We start from the raw sequence: 17,275 nt of genomic DNA, 5'->3' as shown, positions 1-17,275 counted from the left end.
TTACAAGGGTATCAGGATAAATTGGACCCCAAAAGTTGTTGTCAAATTTGTCCTGAGTATGCTGATACCCCATATGTGGGGGGGAACCACTGTTTGGGCGCATGACAGAGCTCGGAAGGGAAGGAGCGCCATTTGGAATGCAGACTTAAATGGATTGGTCTGCAGGCGTCACGTTGCATTTGCAGAGCCCCTGATGTACCCAAACAGTACAAACCCCCCACAAGTGACCCCATATCGGAAACTAGACCCCCAAAGGAACTTATCTAGATGTGTTGTGAGAACTTTGAACCCCCAAGTGTTTCACTACAGTTTACAACGCAGAGCCGTGAAAATAAAAAATCCTTTTTTTCCCACAAAACTTATTTTTTGGCCCCCAGTTTTGTATTTTCCCAAGGGTAGCAGGAGAAATTGGACCCCAAAAGATGATGTCCAATTTGTCCTGAGTACGCTGATACCCCATATGTTGGGGTAAACCCCTGTTTGGGCACACGGGAGAGCTCGGAAGGGAAGGAGCACTGTTTTCCTTTTTAACGCAGAATTGGCTGGAATTCAGATCGGATGCCATATCCCGTTTGGAAAGCCCCTGATGTGCCTGAACAGTGGAAACCCCCCAATTATAACTGAAACCCTAATCCAAACACACCCCTTACCCTAATCCCAACAGTAACCCTAACCACTCCTCTAACCCAGACACACCCAACCCTATTCCCAACCGTAAATGTAATCCAAACCCTAACCCTCTCTTTAGCCCCAACCCTAACTGTAGCCCCAACCCTAGCCCCAACCCTAGCCCTAACCCTAGCAATAACCCTAGCCCTATCACTAGCCCTAACACTAGCCGTAACACTAGCCGTAACACTAGCCGTAACACTAGCCGTAACACTAGCCCTGACCCTAGCCCTAACCCTAGCCCTAACCCTAGCCCTAACCCAAGCCCCAACCCTAGCCCTAACCCTAACCCCAACCCTAGCCCTAACCCTAGCCCTAACCCTAGCCCTAACCCTAGCCCTAACCCTAGCCCTAACCCTAGCCCCAACCCTAGCCCCAACCCTAGCCCTAACCCTAACCCTAGCCCTAACTCTAGTCCTAACTCTAGCCCTGACCCTAACCCTAATGGGAAAATGGAAATAAATACATTTTTTTATTTTTTTATTTTTCCCTAACTAAGGGGGTGATGAAGGGGGGTTTGATTTACTTTTATAGCGGGTTTTTTAGCGGAATTTTATGATTGGCAGCCGTCACACACTGAAAGACACTTTTCATTGCAAAAAATATTTTTTGTGTTACCACATTTTGAGAGCTGTAATTTTTCCATATTTGAGTCCACAGAGTCATGTGAGATCTTGTTTTTTGCGGGACGCATTGACGTTTTTATTGGTAACATTTTCGGACACGTGACATTTTTTGATCGCTTTTTATTCCGATTTTTGTGAGGCAGAGTGATCAAAAACCAGTTATTCATGAATTTCTTTTTGGGGAGGCGTTTATACCGTTCCGCGTTTGGTAAAATTGATAAAGCAGTTTTATTCGTCGGGTCAGTACGATTACAGCAATGCCTCATTTATATCATTTTTTTATGTTTTGGCGCTTTTATACGATAAAAACTATTTTATAGAAAAAATAATTATTTTGGTATCGCTTTATTCTCAGGACTATAACTTTTTTATTTTTTTGCTGATGATGCTGTATCGCGGCTGGTTTTTTGCGGGACAAGATGACGTTTTCAGCGGTACCATGTTTATTTATATCAGTCTTTTTGATCACGTGTTATTCCACTTTTTGTTCGGCAGTATGATAATAAAGCGTTGTTTTTTGCCTCTTTTTTTTTTTTTTTTCTTACGGTGTTTACTGAAGGGGTTAACTAGTGGGCCAGTTTTATAGGTCGGGTCGTTATGGATGCGCCGATACTAAATATGTGTACTTTTATTGTTTTTTTATTATTATTTAGATAAAGAAATGTATTTATGGGAATAATATTTTTTTTTCATTATTTTGGAATATTTTTTTTTTTTTTTTTTTTTTTACACATTTGGAATTTTTTTTTTTAACTTTTTTACTTTGCCCCAGGGGGGGACAATACAGATCGGTGATCTGCCAGTTTGCATAGCACTCTGACAGATCACCGATCTGAGAGAAGTGCACGCTGCTTCACAGTGCCTGCTCTGAGCAGGCTTCTGTGAAGCCACCTCCCTCCCTGCAGGACCCGGATCCGCGGCCATCCTGGATCCGGGTCTGGAGCAGGCAGCGAGGGAGGTAAGACCCTTGCCGCAACGCGATCACATCGCGTTGCTGCGGGGGGCTCAGGGAAGCCCGCAGGGAGCCCCCTCCCTGCGCGATCCTTCCCTGCACCGCCGGCACATCGCGATCATGTTTGATCGCGGTGTGCCGGGGGTTAATGTGCTGGGGGCGGTCCGTGACCGCTCCTGGCACATAGTGCCGGATGTCAGCTGCGATATGCAGCTGACACCCGGCCGCGATCGGCCGCGCTCCCCCCGTGAGCGCGGCCGATCGCGTATGACGTACTATCCCGTCGGTGGTCATACGGGCCCACCCCACCTCGACGGGATAGTACGTCAGATGTCAGGAAGGGGTTAAGGGAGACAAGTGTCGTAGATTTGCCTGTAACTGCCCCTCAAACCAGCACAACCTCAGATTTGACAACTGGAACTTTGGCCCACATGGCGGATTATGCCTTACGTATCCTCAAAAGGGACCCACGCATTATTAAAATGATGAGCGATGACGATTACTGGTTGGCCTGCATCCTTGACCCTCGCTATAAAGGCAAATTGCAAAATATTATGCCACATGAGAACCTCGAACAAATATTAGCAACCAAACAAGCAACTCTTGTAGACCGTTTGATTCAGGCATTCCCAGCACACAGCGTCGGTGATGGTTCTCACTAGGGTTGAGCGACCTTTACTTTTATAGGATCGGGTCGGGTTTCACGAAACCCGACTTTTTCAAAAGTCGGGTCGAGTGAAATCGGCCGATCCTATAAAAAAGTCAGGGTCGGGGTCGGCCGAAACTCGAAACCCAATGCAGTGCATTGGGTTTCCAATGGTTCCCAGGGTCTGAAGGAGCGGAAACTCTCCTTCAGGCCCTGGGATCCATATTTAAGTGTAAAATAAAGAATTAAAATAAAAAATATCGCTATACTTACACTCTGATGGGCCCTGGTACTAACCGGGAACCTTCCTTCCTTAGAATCAGCCTTCCAAGACCTTGCGGTGACGTCGCGGTGACGTCGCGGCTTGCGATTGGTCGAGCGGCCCCCATGTGACCGCTCGCGCGACCAATCACAAGCCGCGACGTCACCGTGACGTCACCGAAGGCCCTGGAAGGGCTGATTCTTAGGAAGGAAGGCTGCCGGAACGAAGCCGAGGGTGAGTATATTCCTATTAGGTATATACTCACCCTCGGACACGCCCTGCTTCTTTCCGACAGCCTTCCTTCCTAAGAATCAGCCCTTCCAGGGCCTTCGGTGACGTCACGGTGACGTCGCGGCTTGTGATTGGTCGCGCGAGCGGTCACATGGGGGCCGCGCGACCAATCACAAGCCGCGACGTCACCGCGACATCACCGCAAGGTCTTGGAAGGCTGATTCTAAGGATGGAAGGTTCCCGGTTAGTACCAGGGCCCGTCAGAGTGTAAGTATAGCGATATTTTTTATTTTAATTCTTTATTTTACACTTAAATCTGAATTCCAATACCAATTCCCGATATCTTAAACATATCGGGAATCGGTATCGGAATTCCGATTCCAGATTCAGAAGATCGCCGACCTCATGGCCGACCCCACACAGGGGTCGGGTCGGGTTTCATGAAACCCGACTTTGCCAAAAGTCGGCGACTTCTGAAAATTGCCGACCCGTTTCGCTCAAACCTAGTTCTCACACAAGCTGCAGGGGGCTACAGGGCAGAGGTGTTAGAGGTGCACAGATCAGAAGTGGCGTTGGACAGAGGGGTTTTCTGACCAGGTTGTGGAGTGATTTCGCAATGACCGCAGACAGGACAGGTACTGCAGCATCTATTGAAAGTGACAGGAGACAACATTTGTCCAGTATGGTTACTAACTATTTTTCATCCCTTATCGATGTTCTCCCTCAACCGTCATTCCCATTTGATTACTGGGCATCCAAATTAGGCACCTGGCCTGAATTGGCAGAATATGCATTGCAGGAGCTTGCTTGCCCAGTAGCTAGTGTGCTATCAGAAAGAGTATTCAGTGCTGCTGGTTCAATATTAACCGAAAAAAGGACTCGTCTGGCTACCCAAAATGTGGATGATCTCACCTTCATTAAAATGAACCACTCCTGGATTTCAAATTATTTTGCCCCACCTTTCCCGGCTGACACCTAGCTTTCCTATAAAAAGGTCTTGCTTGTGGACTGGTCTTACTGAGTGTTCCAATCTCTTAATTTGCAGCAGCTGATTGTCCAGCATACGACATGTTTACACCTCCCTCAATAGGAAAATTCCCCCCACGGGGCCTTGGTCTTGCCACTTGGCGCAAGCACCCGTTACAGTGCTGTTTGTCTGAAGAGGTGGGTGTGCCCGCTTTTGGTCGACGGCACTGCCACTGGGTCCCTCATAGTACAATGAAGTGTCTCTGGCGGTGGTGGTGCGCACCCAACGTCAGACACACCATTGTAACATGAGGGGCCCTGGGACGGTACCGCCGGCCACAAGAGAGTTCCCCCCCCCAGCTCAAACTGTGCTCTACCACGTGCAAATTATCTCGCACAGCTCCACCAATGTTTAGTCTATGCGCTGACATCATTCAATGCCTGGCACTGACAATACCAATTTGTTGACATCTATGATGCTAGTTAAAGTAGTCTGGGTCAGTGTCCTATATTGACACCAGTAAATACTTACTGCCAAATTACTTTGTCAGAAACTCAGCAGATGAGCCCACCCCTGTACCTAAGTATGCCACACTTTTTTTTGTTGTTTTGCGAGACATTAACATCTATTTATTTTTTGTGAGTACTAACTGTGTCAGACACTCCTTGCAATCCTCCTCCGCTGACCACAATGCTGCCTGTGTATCCATGTAACCGATTTAAAACTGCCTTGAGCCTATTTTTTGTTATTTTAGGCCTTCATTAGCCTGTCTGAGGGCCTTCATTAGCCTGTCTGCGGTCCCTCCTTGCAATACTCCTCCACTGACCACAATGCTGCCTGTGTATCCATGTAACCGATTTAAAACTGCCTTGAGCCTAATTTTTGTTATTTTAGGCCTTCATTAGCCTGTCTGTGGGCCTTCATTAGCCTGTCTGCGGGCCTTCATTAGCCTGTCTGTGGTCCCTCCTTGCAATACTCCTCCACTGACCACAATGCTGCCTGTGCATCCATGTAACCGATTTAAAACTGCCTTGAGCCTAATTTTTGTTATTTTAGGCCTTCATTAGCCTGTCTGCGGCCCTTCATTAGCCTGTCTGCGGGCCTTCATTAGCCTGTCTGCGGTCCCTCCTTGCAATACTCCTCCTCCGCTGACCACAATGCTGCCTGTGTATCCATGTAACTGATTTAAAACTGCCTTGAGCCTAATTTTTGTTATTTTAGGCCTTCATTAGCCTGTCTGCGGGCCTTCATTAGCCTGTCTGCGGGCCTTCATTAGCCTGTCTGCGGTCCCTCCTTGCAATACTCCTCCACTGACCACAATGCTGCCTGTGTATCCATGTAACCTATTTAAAACTGCCTTGAGCCTATTTTTTGTTATTTTAGGCCTTCATTAGCCTGTCTGTGGTCCCTCCTTGCAATACTCCTCCACTGACCACAATGCTGCCTGTGTATCCATGTAACCGATTTAAAACTGCCTTGAGCCTAATTTTTGTTATTTTAGGCCTTCATTAGCCTGTCTGCGGGCCTTCATTAGCCTGTCTGCGGTCCCTCCTTGCAATACTCCTCCTCCACTGACCACAATGCTGCCTGTGTATCCATGTAACCGATTTAAAACTGCCTTGAGCCTAATTTTTGTTATTTTAGGCCTTCATTAGCCTGTCTGCGGGCCTTCATTAGCCTGTCTGCGGTCCTTCCTTGCAATACTCCTCCTCCGCTGACCACAATGCTGCCTGTGTATCTATGTAACCGATTTAAAACTGCCTTGAGCCTAATTTTTGTTATTTTAGGCCTTCATTAGCCTGTCTGCGGGCCTTCATTAGCCTGCCTGCGGTCCCTCCTTGCAATACTCCTCCACTGACCACAATGCTGCCTGTGTATCCATGTAACCTATTTAAAACTGCCATGAGCCTATTTTTTGTTATTTTAGGCCTTTGTTAGCCTGTCTGCGGTCCCTCCTTGCAATCCTCCTCCGCTGACCACACCAATGCTGCCCGTGTACCCCTGGAACCTATTTAAAAGTTCATAGAGCCTATTTATATATTTTATTTAATATTAATAAAGCCATGATGGACTACGCTGTACCACGCTACAAGCTAACCAGTCGACACTTCTTTTGCGAGAAAAGCCATCCCAACCCTCCACCAGCATGTAAAAGACCGCATTGTCCATGCACTCTGGCAATCTGTGAGTACAAAGGTGCACCTGACAACAGACGCATGGACCTGTAGGCATGGCCACGGAAGGTTACGTGTCCATTACGGCGCAATGGGTTAATGTGGTGGATGCATGGTCCACAGGGGACAGCCTACTAATCTGTCTGCAGTCCCTAATTCAAATTGTCCTCCACTGTCTAAATCTGAGCTTCAACCTTCTGGCTCTCATTAAGTGCTTTTTTTAAAAAAAATTGGTGTTTGGGGTGTAATTCCTCTGTTTGCCGCTCACTGGTGTTCTCCTCAACTGAATAAATCTGAGCTTCAACCTTCTGGCTCTCTTTTTTTTTTTTTTTTTTTTTTAAATTGGTGGTTGGGGCCTAATACCTCTGTTTGCCGCTCCCTGTTGTTTGTCCTCAACTGTTTAAAGCTGAGCTTCAACCTTCTGGCTTTCGGCCTATAGTATCAGATATTAAACAGCATTTGGCCTTCAACTTTGGTTGCGGCCTACTAACGGTGTCTGCCGCTCCCTGGTGTTTGTCCTCAACTGTATAAAGCTGAGCTTCAACCTTCTGGCTCTCATTAAGTGCTGTTTTTTAAAAAACTTGGTGGTTACGGCCTACTAACGGTGTCTGCCGCTCCCTGGTGTTGTCCTCCACTGTATAAAGCTGAGCTTCAGTCTTTGGGCTTTTGGCCTATAGTAGCAGATATTAAACTGCATTTGGCCTACTAGTGTGGTTGGGCCCTTAAAACAGTGTCTGCTGCTCCTGGGTTTGCTACTCCACTGAACAAAGCAATACCGCCTGTTTAGTCCTGTTACCAATTTTGAACTGCATTTAGCCTACTTTATTCTTTGGCCCTATATCTGTGTTTCCTCCTCATCCTGCCCATTGCCCAGCCGCTGCTAGATGAGTCTGCTGGTACATTGACCTAGACCACTACATTCCCCTTGCACTCTACACAGCCAGAATCTGACCCTGCTGAAAGTAAGGTTCCCCTTCCCACATGTTATACCACCTTACACAGGGACAAAGAGGAAGGTGCAGATGAAAGTGCAGGTTCCTTCATCAGGTGGGGGGGCATACTCGTTGGCGACGTCACTGGCACAGGGCCCTCAGAGTACGCAAAAGTGTCGCTGCTGGTGGGAGGCGCCCCCGCCGTGCAAACACACCGCTGTACTTTGAGGGGCCCTGTGCCAGTGCCAATGCCAACGAGTGGGCCCCCCCCTGCTTGCTTAGGATCACAGCACTTGCAAACTTGACATACTTACCTCTCACTGCTCCACCGCCGTGACGTAGTCCACGTTTCCTGGGCCCACTAAAACCTTGAACCAGCCCTACCCCCCACAACTTTTGCCAAATGACCCCCAATTTCCAATGCCCAACTATTATTATAAAGTTAATTAAGATTGACAAGCTTCAGAAACAAGAATGGATGTTTTTGGCATTAAAATGGGCACTGTAGGTGTTTTCCTGGCCTCCACTCACTGTCGACTATGCTTCCCCATTGACTTGCATTGGGTTTCGTGTTTCGGTCGATCCCCGACTTTTAGAGATAATCGGCCCACTGCACTCGACTCGACTCTGGACAAAGTCGGGTTTCGCAAAACCCGACTCGATCTTAAAAAAATGAAAGTCGCTCAACCCTAGTAATAAGTGCTGTTCCTTTTTTCTACTATATATTTATATATATATATATATATATATATATATATATATATATATATATATATACACTGCTCAAAAAAATAAAGGGAACACCAAAATCCCACATCCTAGACACCACTGAATGAAATATTCCAGTTGTAAATCTTTATTCATTACATAGTGGAATGTGTTGAGAACAATAAAACCTGGAAATTATCAACATGAATCACAACTAATATCCCACGGAGTTCTGGAGTTGGAATGATTATCAAAATCATAGTGGAAAATGAAGTTACAGGCTGATCCAACTTCAGTGGAAATGCCTCACGACAAGGAAATGATGCTCAGTAGTGTGTGTGGCCTCCAAGTGCCTTTATGACCTTCCTCAATGCCTGGACATGCTCCTGATGAGGCGGCGGATGGTCTCCTGAGAGATCTCCTCCCACACCTGGATTAAAGCATCCGCCAACTCCTGAACAGTCTGTGGGGCAACGTGACTTTGGTGGATTGTGCATGACTTGATGTCCCAGATGTGTTCAATTGGATTCAGGTTTGCAAAACGGGTTGGCCAGTCCATGGTTTCAATGCCTTCATCTTGAAGGAACTGCTGACACACTCCGGCCACATGAGGTCTGGCATTGTCCTGCATTAGGAGGAACCCAGGGCCAACCGCACTAGCATATGGTCTCACAAGGGGTCTGAGGATCTCATCTCGGTACCTAATGGCAGTCAGGCTACCTCTGGCGAGCACATGGAGGGCTCTGAGGCCCTCCAAAGAAATGCCACCCCACACCATTACTGACCCACTGCCAAACCAGTCATGCTGAAGGATGTTGCAGTCAGCAGATCGCTCTCCACAGTGTCTCCAGACTCTGTCACATCTGTCACATGTGCTCATTGTAAACCTGCTTTCATCTGTGAAGAGCACATGGCACCAGTGGTGAATTTGCCATTCCTGGTGTTTTGTGGCAAATGCCAAGCATACTGCACGGTGTTGAACTATGGGCACAACACCGATCTGTGGACGTAGGGCACTCAGACCATCCTCATGGAGTTGGTTTCTAACCGTTTGTGCAGACACATGTACATTAGTGGCCTGCTGGAGGTCATTTTGCAGGGCTCTGGCAGTGCTCCTCCCATTCCTCCTTGCACAAAGGCTGAGGTAGCGGTCCTGCTGCTGGTTTGTTGCCCTCCTATGGCCCCCTCCACATCTCCTGGTGTACTGGCCTGTCTCCTGGCAGCACCTCCAGCCTCTGGCACTACACTGCCAGGCACAGCAATCCTTCTTGCCACAGCTCGCATTGATGTGCCATCCTGGATGAGCTGCACTATTTGAGCCACATGTGTGATTTGTAGAGTCCATCTCATGCTACCACGAGTGTGAAAACACAACCAACATTGAAAAGTGACCAAAACATCAGCCAGAAAGCATTGATACTGAGATGTGGTCTGTGGTCCCCACCTGCAGAACCACTCCTTTATTGAGTGTGTCTTGATAATTGCCAATAATTTCCATCTGTTTTCTATTCCAAAAGTCAGCACAGCCATCTACCAGGAAATTTTAGAACACTTCATGCTTCCTTCTGCAGACAAGCTTTTTGGAGATGGAAATTTAACTTGTCAGCAGGACTTGGCACCTGTCCCCATCGCCAAAAGTACCAATACCTGGTTTATAAACAACACTTTCATTGTGATTGATTGGCCAGCAAACTCGTATGACCTTAGCCCCTTAGCAATAGCATAGCTACTGGGGGGCAGAGGGTCTGAGCGCCCTGGGCCCAGAGTTCTGAGGGGGCCCACCCGGAGCTACACTACTGTAACTGCATCGGTGCGCACAGAATACCAATACAGTTACATTCTGCAGCAAAGCAGGGAGAATTGATCTCTCTGCTCTGCTGCTATGGGGCCCCTGAGATGGCAGGGGGGCCTGGTGCCAGTAGTGGGCCCCCTGCCTGTCATCGCAAGGTGAGCTGTATCGGCATCTAGTCGATACAGCTCACCGCATTGATGAGGGAAGGAGCATTACACTACTTATCCCATCATCCTCCTGTCAGTGTCTGGCATCACAGACGCCGACACTGACAGTGGGCGTGATGACGACACTGCCTGACGCCCGCTGTTAGGAGATCCGCAGGATTGGGAGCTCAGAACACCGCTGGAACAAGGAGGAAGAAAGGTGAGTATTTATTGTGTTTTTTAATGGGGGCTGCCTTATACTACAGGGTATACCTATGGGGGTACTGTGTTATACTACAGGGTCTGCCTATAGGGGTGCTGCCTTATATTACAGGGTCTGCCTATGGGGGTGCTGCCTTATACTACAGGGTCTGCCTATGGGGGTGCTGCCTTACACTACAGGGTCTGCCTATGGGGGCGCTGCCTTAAACTGCAGGGTCTGCCTATAGGGGTACTGTCTTATACTACAGGGTCTGCCTATAGGATACTGTCTTATACTACAGGGTCTGCCTATGGGGGGCTGCATTATACTACAAGATCTGCCTATGGGGGACTGTCTTATACTACAGGGTCTGCCTATAGGGGTGCTGCTTTATACTACAAGGTCTGCCTGTAGGGGTACTGTCTTATACTATAGGGTCTGCTTATGGGGTACTGCCTTTTACTACACGGTCTGCCTATGGGAGTGCTTCCTTGTCCTATATTGAGGACCATCTGCACATTATACTATATGGAGGTTATCTATGGGGCCATCATACAGTGTGGGGATTACAGTGAGGGGCCATCATACAGTGTTGGAGCCATCAAACAGTTTGGAGGCTACTAAGGGGTCAGTATACTGTGTGGGTGGTACTATACAGTGCAGGGGCATTATACTGTGTATAAGAGAGCATCATACTGTGTACAGGGGAGCTGTACGGAGGACAACTCAGGACTTTATTAAATGTAAAGTGGGCACTTATTGTTATAGGGGAACTCAGGTTACTGTGACTGTCAAAGGGGCACACAGGGCCAATACTCTGTACTCCTTCTAGACCTGTTCTCTGCTTTCGAAACAGTTGACCACTGCCTCCTTCTACAGATCCTCTCCTCCTTTAGTACAACTGGGACAACTCATAAAGTCTCATGGTTTCAAGTACCACCTTTATGCTGATGACACTCAGATCTACCTTTCTGGCCCAGACGTCATCTCGCTGCTGTCCAGAATCTCGGGGTGTCTATCAGCTATATCTTCCTTCTTCTCCTCCCGCTCCTTAAACTCAATGTGGACAAATCTGAGCTCATCATCTTCCCTCCATCCCATAGATCTTCCTTACCTGACCTATCTATCGCAATTAATGACGTCATGATTTCCCCCGTACCGGAAGTCCGCTGCCTCGGAGTAACCTTTGACTCAGCCCTGTCCTTCAAACTGCACATCCAAGCTCTGTCCACCTCCTGTCACCTCCAGCTCAAAAATATCTCCATAATCCGTCCTTTCCTCAACCGTCAATCTACTAAAATGCTTGTGCATGCCCTCATCATCTCCTGCCTTGACTACTGCAACATCCTTTTCTGTGGCCTCCCTGGTAACACACTTGCACCTCTCCAGTCCATCCTTAACTCTGCTGCCCAACTAATTCATCTCTCTCCTCGCTACTCCTCCGCTTCCCCCTCTGCAAATCTCTTCAATAGCTCCCATTCCCTCAGCGTATCCAGTTCAAATTACTAATACTGACCTACAAAGCCATCCATAACCTGTCTCCTCCATATATCTCTGAACTAATCTCCCAATATCTTCCCTCACGTAATCTCTGGTCCTCCCAAGACCTTCTTCTCTCCTCCACACTTATTCGCTCCACATCCAACCACCTCCAAGACTTCTCCAGAATATTTCCCATCCTCTGGAATTCTTTGCCCCAACACCTCTGACTATCAACCACATTCGGATCCTTCAGATGGAATCTGAAAACCCATCTTTTCAGAAAATCCTACAGCCTGCACTGACCCCGCTGCCTCCTCAACACTACCAGAGATACTGTCTAACCAACACCGGAGCTCCTGCAACCCTCAACCTATTGTCTCCTTCCCCATAATCCTGTTGAATGTAAGCCCGCAAGGGCAGGGTCCTCACCCCTCTGTATCAGTCTGTCATTGTTAGTTTGTTTACTTTAAGTGATATCTGTAACTTGTATGTAACCCTTCCTCATGTACAGGACCATGGACTCAATGGTGCTATATAAATAAATAATAATAATAATAATAATAATTACTTTCTAGGGGGCAAAATGTGTGCACTGTTTTCTAGGGCACTTGCACCTGGCATTGTTATATTCTAAAGGGTTGCTTTAGAATTTAGAAGGCACAGAGGACCACACAGCAGGGGCAGTAATAGGGACACATATGGCAGCAGCGCCTCAGTATTGGGATATCAGCAGGATGAGGAGTTTGTGCAGGTTGGAAATAGATGGTCATGGGGCTGGAATATGAGAAGTGAAATGTGTCTTTTTGTATTCTCTGCAGCCGAGTCCTGGGTGGAAGTAGTTGTCATGTCGGTCTGGGTAAGATGGAAAAGACGGGAAAAATTAACGATTCCATGAGAAAGAACGTCAGCGGTAAGACATTATCTGTTACTGTTCTGTGATCTCTTATATGTTCTGCAGAGCTGGTATCTATCACTGACCATATGGCGGTAATGCCAATGTTGGTCATTATATAGAGATTATCTTCAGTAACATCGTGGTCATCTGCTGAGGTTCTCCTCCACTATTAGGGGGCGTCACCGAATTGTAATCAAGGTTAACTGGTTAGGGGCCCACTCAGAAGCTTTGCCCCCATGAACCAAAACCACCCTAGCTACGCCTCTGCCCCTTAGAGAATCTATGGAGAATTGTCAAGAGGAAGATGAGAGACACCAGACCCAACAATACAGGCACGCTGAAGGCTGCTGATCCCCTCCTTGCAACGCCGCATTGATGCAATAATTGATGAAAAAGGAGCCCTGACCAAGCATTGAGTGCTTTTACTGAACATACATTTCAGTAGCCCAACATTTCGGATGTTAAAATCATTTTTTCAAGCTGGTGTTATAAAGTATGCTAATTTACTGAGATAATGACTTTGGGGTTTTCATTGGCTGTAAGCCATAACCATCAACATTAACAGAAATAAACACTTGAAATACATCACTCTATTTGTAATGACTATATAATATATGAGTTTCACTTTTTGTATTGAAGAACTGAATTAAATTAACTTTTTGATGATATTCTAATTTTGTGAGATGCATCTGTATATGGCAGGCATGGAGGAAAATGACAGACCTTCTACTGTATGCTCACTTTTTACCATTTACCTTTCGTGCCTCCCCTATTTGCTCATAGATTGTAAGCTTTGCGAGCAGGGTCTTCACTCCTCTTGGTATCTGTTGCGTTATGTGGTATTCTGTAATGTCTTTATTGTCTTCATATTTCCCCACTGAAATTTAAAGTAGTGCAGAATATGGTGGTGCTATAAAAATAAAAAATTGTATTATTATTATTATTATTATTATTATTATCCCATTGTGAATGGCACAGTCAAAGGTACAGTATATGCATGGTGTGGTGTAGCAAATAACACTTCTCCATGTTATACATGTATGGCAGGGGTAAAACTTAAAGGGAATCTGTCAGCAGATTTTTCCTATGTTGTTTGAGAACACCAAATGGAAGGGGCTGAGCGTTTAATTTCAGTGATGTGTCCATTACTAGGCTGTGGGCTTTTAGTTGCATTACGATCAGTGTTTTATCAGTAGGAGATTATCACTATAGGACAAGCTGCCCTTTTGCCTCCTAGTCCAACCATGCCACCAGCACTGACTAGCAATGTACTGTCAATAAGCAATGTACATAAAAAGTTGCTAATTATTGGTGCGGGCGGGGACAGCTTTCTGACCACTGCAATATTTACAGCAGAGAAAGCTCTGCTTGCATCACAACTGCTGTATTTAGTAAGTGATACATCGCTAGAAACAGGGTCTCTTTCGCTACACTATTATGCTCTCAGAAGAGGTACAGTGCTGTGCAAATTAATTGGGACAAAGCAAAAAAATAAAATGTTATAATGCACTGTTACATACTAATTCTGAAAACTACCTTTTTCCACTGGCTAGTTTACCAAGATTTATTTATTATATATTAAAACTGGTTTGAATCACTAAATGGCAACCAACTTACGATTTTACTTAAAAAATGCTTTGTCGAAATTAATTTGCACAGCACTGTAGTACAAGCCTGGCGATAGATTTCCCTTAAATATTTTTTTTTATTATTTATTTCTTTTAAATATCATTGTTCGTTATTAGAAAGAAAATAATTACATCAACCATAAATCAAATTTCTATTATTTTGCTTATGTTTTAATTAATTAAAGAAAGCCAATATCACTATAGGTACAAATCAGCAAATATGGCAAGGCACAGGCTGTAGTGTAACTATTGCTCTGAATGTTTGCAATACATATGCATAAATAATGTATATAGTTACTGTACATACAGTTGAAGCCAGAAGTATACACACACTATATAAAAAGACACATATGCATGTTTCTCTCAATATCGGACATGAAATCAGAATAAACTTTTCCCGTTTTAGGTCAATTAGGATTACCATAATTATTAATATTTTCCAAATGGAAGAATAATGAGAAAATGTTTTAAGGCATTTTTATTATTTACTGCAAAGTCAAAAGTTCACAAACACTAAGATTACTATGCCTTTAAACAATTCTGGACTGACTATATGATGATGTCATATATTTTTGCAACATATGAGTTAATTAAAGACACCTGTGGATGTATTTTAATGCACACCTGAAACACACTGCTTCTTTGTGCAGTTTCATCGGAAAGTCACAAGAAATCAGCCAAAATATCAGAAAGAGAATTGAGGACTTGTACAAGTCAGGCTCATCCTTGGGTACAATTTAAAGATAACTGAAGGTGCCTCGTTCATCTGTACAAACAATTATGCCAAGTACAAACAAGATGGGAATGTTCAGCCATCATACCGCTAATGAAGGTGTCAGGTTCTGTGTCCCAGAGATGAACATGCTTTGGTCCAACATGTGCATATCAACCTAAGGACAAAAGCAAAAGACCTTGTGAAGATGATTGTGGAAGCTGGTAAGATTGTGTCAATATCCACAGTGAAACGAGTAAAGTATCAACATGGGCTGAAAGGGCACTCTGCCAGGAAGGAGCAATTACTCCAAAGAAACAAAAAAAAAGCCAGATTAATGTTTTCAAATGCACACAGGTACAAAGACCTAAATTTTTGGAGACATGTCCTGTGTAATGATGAAACTAAAATTGAACTTTTAGGGTATAATAACCATTGTTTCGTTTGGAGGAAAAAGGGAGAAGATTGGAAACCTAAGAACACAATCCCAACTGTGAAACACGGGGGTGGCAGCATCATGTTTTGGAGTTGTTTTGCTGAAGTAGAGACTGTTGTGCTTCACAAAATACATGGTATGATGAGAAAAGAAGATTATGTGACAATACTGTATCAACATCTCAACACATCAGCCAGGAAGTTAAAGATTGGGAATGTGACACTAGCCACTTCTCACAGCCAAGCCGTGAGTCAGAGTGGTCAAGGAGTCCAAGGTCAGAAACCAGGAGGGTATGTCATAAACAGAAGGAAAAGACAAAAGCTAGTCAGGTAACATTCTGAGGTCAGAGTACTGAGAGGATAACGAGTCAGAGCTGAAGGGGTTAAACAGGCGGATGGTCAAAACGAAGTCCAAGGTCAGGTAACAGATCAAGCATGCAGAACTCAAGGCACAGGAAAGCACAAAGCACAAACCTCACAAGCTGAATATACATCTGGTAGTGGTCTGGGAGACACTGATCAATTAAGAAGCATGGCCATTAACTGGAATAATGAACACATGGAGACAGCCGACGCTTCACAGTCTCAGATTGGATAGTCGAGCTGTCAGTCAACACACTGACAGCTCAACACACCCCTGTACCAGATTGTTTGGCACAGCTGTCAATCAAAGTACTGACAGCTTCATCACACCCCTTTACCAGATTGGATGGCAGAACTGTCAGTAACTTCATCCCAGACATGTAGGGGTGGAACCATGACAGTACCCCCTCTTCTAGGGGGGCCACCTGACCCCCAGGCTTTACAGGAAATTTTAGATGGAAGGCCCTAACTAACGGATTGGCCTTCACATCTCGAGAAGGGACCCAGGATCTATCCACTGGTCTGTTCCCCTCAATGATGAAGTACTGGAGGTAACTACGGGCCATCCAAGAATCCAGAATCTTCTAAACCTCGTACTCCAGGACATCGTTCACTAAAAGTGGAGGAGTCAGGGATGAGGGAGACAATTCAGAAGGAACATATACCTTTAATAGAGATTTATGGAATACGTTAGGGATGCGAAAGGATGGAGGAAGATTTAATCTAAATGTCACAGGATTGACCACCTACAGGATTTCATATGGAATAATGAACTTTGGACCCAACTTCGCCAACGGCACTTTAAGTTTAATATTTCTAGAAGACAACCAAACCTTATCCCCTATCTTAAAAACAGGACCAACTGAACGTCTTTTATCTGTCTTTCGTTTTTGGCGAATCTAGACAGTATCAATATTCTTTTGAACCTTCCTCCAGACATCTCCGAGTCTCTGCATGGTGACCTCCACCCCAGGGCATTCAGAACTAATCCAAGAAAATTCACCAAAATGGAGATGAAAACCATAATTACAGAAGAATGGTGAGGTCCTGGTAGATTGATTTGCTCAACTGTTAAAAGCAAACTCAGCGAGAAATAAAAACGAAGACCAGTCCTCCTGCTGAGCTGCCATAAAGCACCTTAAAATGTGTTCCAGATTTGTCCTCTCAGTCTCACCATCGGTTTCAGGATGATATGCAGATGAAAAAGACAAGTCAATCCCTAGTTTACTGCAAAAAGCTCTCCAAAATTTAGAGACAAAGTGTTCTCCCCTATCAGATACAATGATCAGAGGGATTTCATCTAACCTTACAATATGAGAAATGAACAACCTGGAGAGTGTCTCTGCATTAGGTAATACTAAAGAAAACAATGTCCATGGAGGATACAAACTTCAGCACAAACCATATGGGTAAGAATCTTAACGCGTTTCTGGAGACTAAGCTCCCTTGGTCA

This window comes from Ranitomeya variabilis, chromosome 1 (assembly GCF_051348905.1).
Source record: "Ranitomeya variabilis isolate aRanVar5 chromosome 1, aRanVar5.hap1, whole genome shotgun sequence".
NCBI lineage: Eukaryota > Metazoa > Chordata > Amphibia > Anura > Dendrobatidae > Ranitomeya > Ranitomeya variabilis.
Note: the sequence above shows the minus strand (reverse complement) of the source record.